We start from the raw sequence: 10,161 nt of genomic DNA, 5'->3' as shown, positions 1-10,161 counted from the left end.
CATGGATGATGCTGCTGGCCAGAGTCCTGGCTCCTTGAGCTGCAAGGGAACTCTGTGAGGGGCTGGGTGATTCACCAAAGCAGGCTGAGCTGGGACCAGCTGGGAACCATGAGAACCTGTGGCCCCTCTCCCCAGCAGTCCTGCTTCAGGTCCCTCTATCCGGTGCTCACAGCCTCTGGGCATCCCATAGCTTCCTTGTGCCCTGCAGGCAGCCCTGGCAGCCAGTCAGGTCCCAGGCCTCATCCAGTGACAGGTGACACCCAGACCTGGGGGCCAGAGGTGCTAGCAGTGGGGTCTGTGCCCTATAGGAGGGTATGAAGGGGCCTGAGGGGATATGATCCATGGTGAGAGTATGAAGGGACTAAGAGGTTACTATGGATACAAGACATTGCAGGAGGTGTGAGAGGGTATTCGGGGCACCATAGGTCATGGGGAGTGAGGGGTGTGGGCCCCCTGATAAAATGTCACCTGAATTTCAGCCTTGATAGCCACATCCTGGTCTTGAGCCCCAAGGCATCCACCTGTTGTCACCTCCTTTCCTGTCTCTGGAGGACCAGGGGTCCTTTGTAGAGTGAGTGTGCCTCAGATGAGGTCACAGGACACATCCTTCCTTCCCTCCACTGTGCAGGCTTCCTGTGGCCCCTGGTGGGTGTTATCTGCACAGTCTGTCTGTCTGTCTGTCATGGCTCTACAGGATCAGGGCCTCTTTCTGGGGTCAGATAGATGGGCAGATGGGATCAAGCATTATCATGGGCTTCATCTGTCTTTGAAGAGGACAAGGAGGTGAGCACGGGGGTGCCCCCCAGGCAGATGCCCTTGACCGTTGTGTACTGGCAGGGGACAGGGGCAGGGTTGCTCAGATCCCGGGACCCTGGCACAACATGTGGAAGTTTTTGTGGAAGTGGCTGTCCAGGAAGACATAGAGGAAGGGTTGAGGCATGAGCTGGTGTAGCTATGGCTGGTGATGATGTAGGAGGAGGTGATGACCAGTGGCCAGGGTCACGATGGAGGCCAGGTGGAAGGACACACCGCCAGCACAGTTAGGACCAGCCTGGGTGCCTTCCTCTTGGCCCAGTCCAGTGCTTGGCGTCTGGGGAACAACTGTGTGGCTCCCAGTGTGCATAACAGCTCCGAGAAGAGTGCGTAGGCGGCACGCCCATGGGCACCACGAGTCTCAGCACCAGTGACTACACATGGCCAGCCTGCTGCCAGGCCTGCTCGGGCCGCAGAATGCTCACTCTGCAGCTGGCCATCTGTAGGTGGTTGCAGGAGACACCAGCAAAGGGCGGCATCAGGGTGCAGTTTCCCAGTCAGATGCCCAGGCTGGTGGACTGTGCCTGGCAGAGGGAAAATCATGGCCTGTGGTGGGACTGTGTGGTCACTCACACCATCAGGTAGCAGTCCAGGCTGAAGGCAGCCATGAATTCGACGCTGCAGAAAATGTAGTGGCTGACTGCCAGCGTGACTTTGCAGAGAGCTCCCCTAAGGGCCAGGGCTGTAGCAGGTTCTTGGCCATGCTGGCCAGCACAAACAGGCTGACGGAAATAGCCAGGTGCAGCGTGCATATCCGGTTGTCCAGAGGACAGTTGTGTTGCTGGTCAGCCCCGTGGCACAGATGACCGAGTACACCACAGGCAGGACCATGCACAAGGCTGTCAGCAGCTGGGGGTAGTGTTGTCTGAGGACTGGTCAGTACCCTTGGCTCTTGTGGTGGGAGGGAGAGGTGAGCCTCCATGGTCTTGGGGGTCCCATCCCAGGTTACTAGAATCAGAATCGGAGTGACCAGTGTCCCATCAGGCAGGAATGCTCACAAACCTTGTCCTGGGCAGAGAGCTGGGGGATGGCTCTGAGTGGGCAGTGTTTGGAGCCTCCTTGAGCTGGATTTTGAAGCAGAAACAGATGCTAGATCTGGCTATGTGTTGAGTACAACATCTAGACCCAGTTCCCTGGCTGAGGATGCACGGGGGCTGTGTGTTCTCTTTTAGGCTGCAGCGGACCTGTGGGGGACTTGTATCTGCTCTCCAGTCTCCCAAACACAGTCTAAGTGAAATCAATGTGGTATCGTCACAAATGCTTCTCTGTTGTTTCCCAGCCCCTCCAATCCAAAGCATCTTCTTCTAGGTGAAGTGTCCCATGCCCACTCTACCCACACTGAAGATTCTGCTGGCCCTGCCTACTCCTTTCCCCACTGACCTGTCCAGTGCCACAGGAGCCAGAAAGTTAGAGATCTCATCAAGGTTAGCCTGTCCCCCCAAGGGGCTGCTCTGACCTGCTCAGTCCGAGTGACAGAGGGGGAACACACAGAGGGTGTCTGACTGACAGTGCCCAGAGAGATGGGCTGGGCTCACAGGTCGCTGGATTGCTGTGTCGAGTCCCAGAAGCGGGCTGGTGCAGCTTGTGCAGTCATGGGCAGCGGGGGGATGGGGTGGGTGGGAATGTCAATGAGTGAATGTGTTGTTTGTTCCTGGAGGCACCCTTCTCTGTGTCTTGGAAGGTGTTGTACCTGCTTGTGGATCTACGTGTGACCATGCCTATGTATGCAGTGGATATATGTGTATAGCCATGTACATGTGTGCACCTGCATGTCCAGATAAGTCCACTCCCCCGGGTGAGCTCCTCTTCTTGGCTCCCTCACATAACCCCACTCTGCAAAACCTTCCCTCTCCTGGGACCTGCAACATTTGTTCTTGGGGGGGCTGCAGAGTCTGTGGGGGGCTGCAGTGGCAGTCACTCTCCTCCTGAGTGTTCAGTGACTCAGATCTTCACATGGACACATACACATATTCACGTACCCAGACATATACAGACACACAAACATGCAGACAGACATACTTGCATGCATTCACACACAGAGACACACTTAGACCAAGTTTCTGGTGTCTTGGTGCAGCCATAGCAAACACATCCCTGTTGAGGTTGATGACCGTACAGATGTGGATGTGTAACCTTGCCACTCAAGAGACTTTGGGCTGATGCCCAGGTGTGGTGTGCCCAGGTGTGTCAAGATGCAGGTGGACCGATGCAGTGGTTCCCAACTCCCACAGTTCCTCATTTGTGAAATCCCGATAACTTTCTTGCCTCCGAGGTGGGAAGATGGGCTTGAGGCTACCCAGGCATGGGGTAACCAGCAGGGGCTTCGTCTGCAGCTCCCTGTCTCAGGTGGCCCACACTCCCTCTGGTCCTGGGCAAGGCTTCTCAAATGGATGTGGGAGCAGTAATGGGGCACTGTGGTTGTTAAGTGCCATCAAGTTGATTCCGACTCAGCGACTCTGTATAGGGTTTCCGATGAGTGCCTGGTGAGTCATGCGGTTCAAACCAATTTTGCAATTTAGTGCTATAACCCGCAGCGCCACGCCAGAACTCTAGGATGTGAAAAAACGGAAAGCAGCTCAACCCTGCCCCTCGGTGGCCAGTCCTGAGCACTGCTACAGAAGCTGTGAGATTTTCGTCACCTGTAATGGAAACGGTGTGGGTGCGTGTGCGTGTGCGAGGCATGTGTGTGTGCGCACGCGTGTGTACTCGTGAGCGCTGATGGGTCTCTCAAGCCCTTTCCGCCCTCTCCCATTATTATTTAAAGATTAGCCTGCAGGCAGCGAAGGAATTCCCTGTAGTGGGGTTTCAGGCTAGGACGGCAGATAGCTTGTACGGCACAAGTTGGTGAGCTTGGGTGGTGGGGATAGAGACCCTGTCATCAGGAGTACCATCTGATCTTAAGAGCCTGGACCACACCATCTCTTTTCATAGATGTAGTCAATTTGATTTCTATCACCAAGGTCATATTTTCCAACTACTGATCCTTCCTCTTTGTTTCCAACCTTTGCGTTCTAACCACCAGTAATTATCAATACATCTCGATTGCATGTTTGATCAATTTCAGACTGAAGAAGTTGGTAGAATTCTTCCATTTCATCATCATAAGCTTTAGTGGTTGGTGCATAAATGTGAATAATAGTGGTGTTAACTGTTCTTCCTTGTAGGCATATAGCTATTATCCTATCACAGACATCATTCATTATACTTCAGAATAGATCTTGAAATGTTCTTTTTGACGATGAATGCAATGGCATTCCTCTTCAATTTTTTATTCCCAGCATAGTAAACCATGTGATTATCAGATTCAAAATGGCCACTACCAGTCCATTTCAGTTTAGTAATTCCTAGGATATCGATGTCTATGCGTTCCATTTCATTTTTGACCATGTTCAAGTTTCCTAGATTCATATTTCTTACATTTCAAATTCTGATTTGCAGCTGTTTTCCCTCATTTTGAGCTGTGTCTCATCATCAACCGAAGGTCCTGAAAGCTTTACTCCATTCATGTCATCACAGTCAACTCTACTCTGAGAAGGTAGCTCTTCCCCAGTCATATTTTGAGTACTCTCCAACCTGAGAAGCTCATCATCTGACACTATAGCTGACAATATTCTGATGGTATTCATCATATTTCAGTATTCAGTTTTCTGGTGCTGTCTGACGGCGCTTCGCTGTTACTCAGAAGGTTTTCAGTGGCTAAACATTTGGAAGTAGTCCATCTCTCCTTCTTCCTAGTCTGTCTTCATCTGGAAGCTCAGCTGAAACCTGTCCACTATGGGTGACTCTGTTTGCTTTCAAAATACTGGTGGTATACCTTCCAGCACCACAGCAATGTGCAAGTCGCTACAGTGTGACGCATGGACAGACAAGTGGTTGCACATGTATTGAAAATACCATGGCTTGCGTCTGGGGCACCTTCATTCTCAAATTGACAGCACTGCTCTTGGACAGTTGAAAGAGGTCTTGTGCAGCAGATTTGCCTATTGCAAGATGTCATCTGATCTCTTGACTGCTATTTCCCTGAGTGTTCATAATGGACCAAAGCAAAATAAAGTCTGACAGCTTCACTCTTTCCTCCATTTATCATGATATCATCGATTGGTCCAGTGGTGAGGATTTTTGTTTTCTTTACACTGAGGTGCAATCCCTACTGAAGGCTGTAGTCTTTGATATTCATCAGTAAATATTTTAAGTCCTCTTCACTTTTTAGCAAGCCAGCTTTTATCATCTACATATCCCAGGTTGTTAATGATTTTCCCTCCAGTCCTGATGCCACCGTCTTCTTCACATAATGTGGCTGGCTTCTCAGATGACTTGCTCGACATACAGACCGAAGCAGTATGGTGAAGTGACACACCCCTTTTCTGATTTGAAGCCATCCAGTATCCCCTTATTCTAGTCTAACAACTGCCTCTTGATCTATGTACAGATTCCTCATGAGCACAATTAATGTTGTGGTTTACCCATTCTTTTCAATGTTATCTATAGTTTGTCATTATTTACACAGTTGAAAATTTTCTTATAGTCAATAAAGCACAAGTAAACATCTTTCTGGAATTCTCTGCTTCCAGCCAAAATCTATCTGATATCAGCAATGATATCCCTAGTTCCATTCCTCTTCTGCATCTGACTTGAATTTCTGGTACGTTCTCTGTCAGTGCAACTGTTTTAAAATAGTTTCATCAAAATGTTACTTGCATGTGATATAAATGGTATTGTTCAATGATTTCCACATTCCCTTGGGTCGCCTGTCTTTGAAATGGGCACAAATATGGTCTCTTCCAATTGGTTGGTCAGGTAGTTGCTTCCCATATTTCTTGGTATAAATGAGTGAGTGCCTCCAGTGCTGCATCAGTTTGTTGAAAGATTTCAATGTGCACTCGTTCCATCAGTTCCTGGAGGCTTGTTTTCCACCAATGCCTTCAGTGCAGCTTGGACTTCTCCCTTTAGTACCATTGACTACCTCTTGAAATGCTTTGAACATAAACCATGTTTTTTTGGTACAGTGACTCTGTGCATTCTTTCCATCTTCTTTTGATGCTTTCTGCATCATTCAGTATTTTACCCTATGTTATTGTCGCTCCGCGGGAGAAAGATGAGGCTTTCTACTCCCGTAAGGATTTACACCCTCGGAAACCCTGTACAGGGTCGCTATGGGTTGGAACCGACTGGACGGCACTTAACAACAACAACATTGTTGCTGTTAGGTGCAGTCACGAGAGTTCCAACTCATAGGGACCCGATGTACAACAGAACGAAACACCACCCAGCCCTGCATCATCCTCACAATCGCTGCTACACTTAAGCCCATTGCTGCTGCAACTGGGTCAGTCCATTTTGTTGGAGGTCTTTCTGTTTTTTGCTACCCTCCACTTTGCCAAACATGATGTCCTTCTCCAGAGACTGGTCCCTCCTGATGACATGTCCGAAGTATGAGAGACGAAGTCTCACCATCCTCGCTTCTATGGAGCATTCTGGCTGTACCTCGTCCAACACAGATTGGTTTTTCTAGCAGTCTGTGGTACTTTTACTGTTCTTCTCCAACACCATAACTCAAAGGCATCAATTCTCCTACTGTCTTCCTTATTAATTGTTCAACTTCCACATCTATATGAAGCTATCATGGCTTGGGTCAGGTGCACCTTAGTCCTTAAACTGACATCTTTGCTCTTGTACACTTTAAAGAGGTCTTGTGCAGCAGATTTGCCTAATGCAATATGTCGTTTGATTTCTTGACTGCTGCTTCCATGAGTGTTGATAGTGGATCCAAGCAAAATGAAGTCTTTGACAACTTCAATCTTTTCTCCATTTTGTCATTATGCTATTTATTTATTGGTCCAGTGGTGAGGATTTTTGTTTTCTTTACATTGAAATGCAATCCATATTGAAGACTGTGGTCTTTGATCTTCATCAGTAAGTGTTTTAAGTCTTCTTCACTTTCAGCAAGCATGTTTGTATCATCTGCATATTGCCGGTTGTTAATGAGTCTTCCTCCAATCCTGATGCCACATTCTTCGTTATATAATCCAGCTTCTTGTATAATTTGCTAAGCATACAGATTGAATAAATATGGTGAAAGAATACAACCTGGCTCACATCTTTCCTAATTTTAAACTATCCAGTGTTCCCTTATTCTGTTTGAATGACTGTCTCTTTGTCTACGTATATGTTCCTCATGAGCACAATTAAGTGTTCTGGATTACTCATTGTCCTCAATGTAGTCTATAGCTTGTCATGATTCAGACAATGAAAAACCTTTGCATAAAGTTCTGGTTGGTCCAAAGTGTGGTGAGACCTGGCGACTCCTGAAAGAAGAGTGAGAGCAGAGAGTGAAGTGTCCAGCTGGTATGAAGTGAGGGGAGACACACAAGAATGCCCAAATTTGTAGATAGTACCCACTTGACCTAGCTTCGTTGGCTTGATGATCAGAGTTCAACGAGAAGATAATTTTTTTTTTATAAAGTGTAATTTGCTACAATTTGATGAACTTGACCTATACTTAACAGATGTAGTAGTTCAAAATACCAACAGAGAGTGAAGGAGTCTTCACATCAAGGATCAATCCTATCCCCTCCGTATACAGGGTTGATAGGGATGGGCAACTTAGACATTAGCTACCTAAAATGGGGGGCTATAAAGGCATGAAGTAACTGGCTTGCAAGTTTTCAAGAAAGTGTTTAGTTTAAGAGTATACGGGGGAAGGTAGAATCCCCACTGAATAGTTTTCATCTTATCTAGACTGATCTGGTAAAAAAAGATGGGGATAAAATTCTTATGAGTTAATAACAAGTAATTGTTTTAATGACTAATTGTGACTGTCACAACTGTAAAGGTAGAAATTTTACAGTCCAGAAACAGAAGATCCTAGAACCATCAAGGGAGAAGAGCATGAGTGGAATGTGGGACCTTATCCAGAGAAGCAGCGACACCAGAGATGGGGACATGGCGAAAGGGAGCAGCTGAGGACTCTAGACTCATGGAAAGAGAGGGACTGGGTGCTAGCAGCCATGAGGCAGGCTTGCAGAATGTGCCTTTTGGTTGTTTAAATAATTATATACTCCTGAGTGAGTTTGTGTACACCCCCCCCCAAAAAAAAAAACAAAAACCAAAAAACAAAAAATCAGAGGGAATAGAAGCAAATACTGTTGCGTAATGATGCACGGAGGAGATTGTAATCATTACAATGAAACTATGAGTGTAAAGCCGGTGTTCTCCCATGGAAACTAGCACTCAGTTCACAATAAAAAAAAAAAAAAAAAGAGACAAAGGGGACTAGGTAAATACTGAAGGATGAGAGTACATGGAGCAGATGATAATCATTGCAGTGACATGATGGGTGTAAAGCCAATGTTCTCCCATGTAAACTATCAATCAATTCACAATAAAAATAAGTAAGTAAAAACTCTTAAAAAAGAAAGCCTTTGCATAGTCAATAAAGCACAGGTAAACATCTTTCTGGTATTCTCTGCTTTCAGCCCAGAGCCATCTGATGTCAGCAATGATATTACTTTATGCATTCCATGTTTCTGATTATAAATGGGTGTTTAAAGCTGTTTTTAAAAAATTTTTTTTATTTTGAGTCATTCATGCCCCATCAGCAAATGAAGGTCATCACAGCTTTATCCACTCACATCATGATGGCCAACTCTACTTAGAGCAGTTGTAGTTTGAATGCCTTCCCACCTGAGTGGCTCAGCCTCTGGCACTAAGCCTGTTGTTATTCGTAAGGGTTCATCTCTGGTACTATATTTGATCATACTCCCCTGGCATTTAAAAGATTTCCAGTAGCTAACCATTCAAAAGTAGGCTGCCTCACTTTCTGCCTAGTCTGTCTTAATTTTGAATCTCTGCTGAAACCTGTCCACCATGGGTGACCCTTCTGGTATTTAAAACACTGGTGGTATAGCTTCAAGTATCACAGCAACACACACAAGTCACCACAGTATGACAGCCTGACAGAGGACTGATGGATGGAGTGCATATGTACACATGTGAATATGTGTGCATACATACAGAGTGTCCATGGTGTATGCGTGCACACACAAACACAGGTGTGTGGTATGTGCATACAGGTGTATGTGTACTCATGTATACATGCATAGATGTAGTGTGTTGCCATATATGCACAGGTGGTGTGTATGTACACACAGTACCTATGGAGGTGTATCTCTGTGGTATTTTAGTGGTATGTGCACATACAGGTTTGTATGTCCATGTGTGTGTGCTCCTGGGTCAGGTGTGGTTCTAGGCTTCGCTGTGAAGGTCAACCAAGGGATTTGACTGTGAAGGGGGACAGTGTGTCTTTTTGTCAGCTCTGCAGGGTGGTGTCCAGATGTGTGCATGTGTCCAAGTAGGTGTGTGTGGACACTCCTGAGGTGACATAGTCCAGTTTGGGAGCATGTTCACAGTTCAGACTTCCACCCACACAGCACAGTGGGCAGGAGGTGCCAACACTGGGGCACTGGCTTCAACACCAGCACGCAGGCGTGGAGGTCACAGGTGCAGTTCAGTGACTCCACAGACGTTGTCAGGCCTTATAGTGTGACTCCAGCGCCCCTCGGGTGAGAAGGTCCTGATGGGGCTCCTCAAACAGCAGAGGGCAGCAGCAGCCCCTCATGCTTGCCTCCCTGAACCTCTTCTGTCATGGCTGTCACCAGCTTCTGGGGACTGGAAGAGTTCCTGGGCAGGTTATCACAGGGCATGAGAAGGAGGTGAGCCTTTAACCTGGTTCTGGTCCCAGCATCTTTTTTTTTTTTTAATTTAAGGTTTTTATTGTAGATTGAGTGGAATTTTACAGGGCACATCATCAGTTTTACATTCAACAAATATACACCCTGTTTCATTACAATGATTGTAATCCCCTCCATGTACCATCAGTTAACAGTATTTCTCTCTATTCACTTTAGCTTTTTTAAAACAAACAAACAAACAAAAACCACTCAGGCATATATAATAATTTACATCTCCAAAGCGCACATTCTGCAAGTCTGCCTCCCCGTCACCAGCTCTCAGTCCCTATCTTCTTACTCCATGAATCTAGAATCCTTAGCCGCTCCCCCTCTCCATGCCTCCATCTCTGCCTCCATCTCTGGCACTACTGCTTCTCTGGATAAGGTCCCACATTCTATTGGTGCGTTCCTCTCTCGAAGGCCCTAGGATCCTTTGTTTCTGGACCATAAGATTAACCACTCCCCTGTTTTGTTACAAAACTTCTACCTTTACAATTGTGACAGTCGCGATTAGTCATGATAACAGTTATTCACTACTGAATCTTACGAATCTTATCCCTATCGTTTTCACCAGATCCATCTAGACAAGATGACAGCTATTCAGTGGGGACTCTTTCTT

The 10,161-nt window shown here is 46.7% G+C and overlaps 1 pseudogene; it reads right to left on the bottom strand.

The window, feature by feature from the left end:
- Window positions 1-737: 737 nt before the first annotated feature.
- Window positions 738-10,161, bottom strand: part of LOC102835146 — an 18,849-nt pseudogene continuing 9,425 nt past the window's right edge.

The sequence above is a fragment of the Chrysochloris asiatica genome, unplaced genomic scaffold, assembly GCF_000296735.1.
Source record: "Chrysochloris asiatica unplaced genomic scaffold, ChrAsi1.0 scaffold00238, whole genome shotgun sequence".
In the NCBI taxonomy this organism is placed as follows: domain Eukaryota; kingdom Metazoa; phylum Chordata; class Mammalia; order Afrosoricida; family Chrysochloridae; genus Chrysochloris; species Chrysochloris asiatica.
Note: the sequence above shows the minus strand (reverse complement) of the source record. Positions and strands in the feature narration are given on the sequence as shown.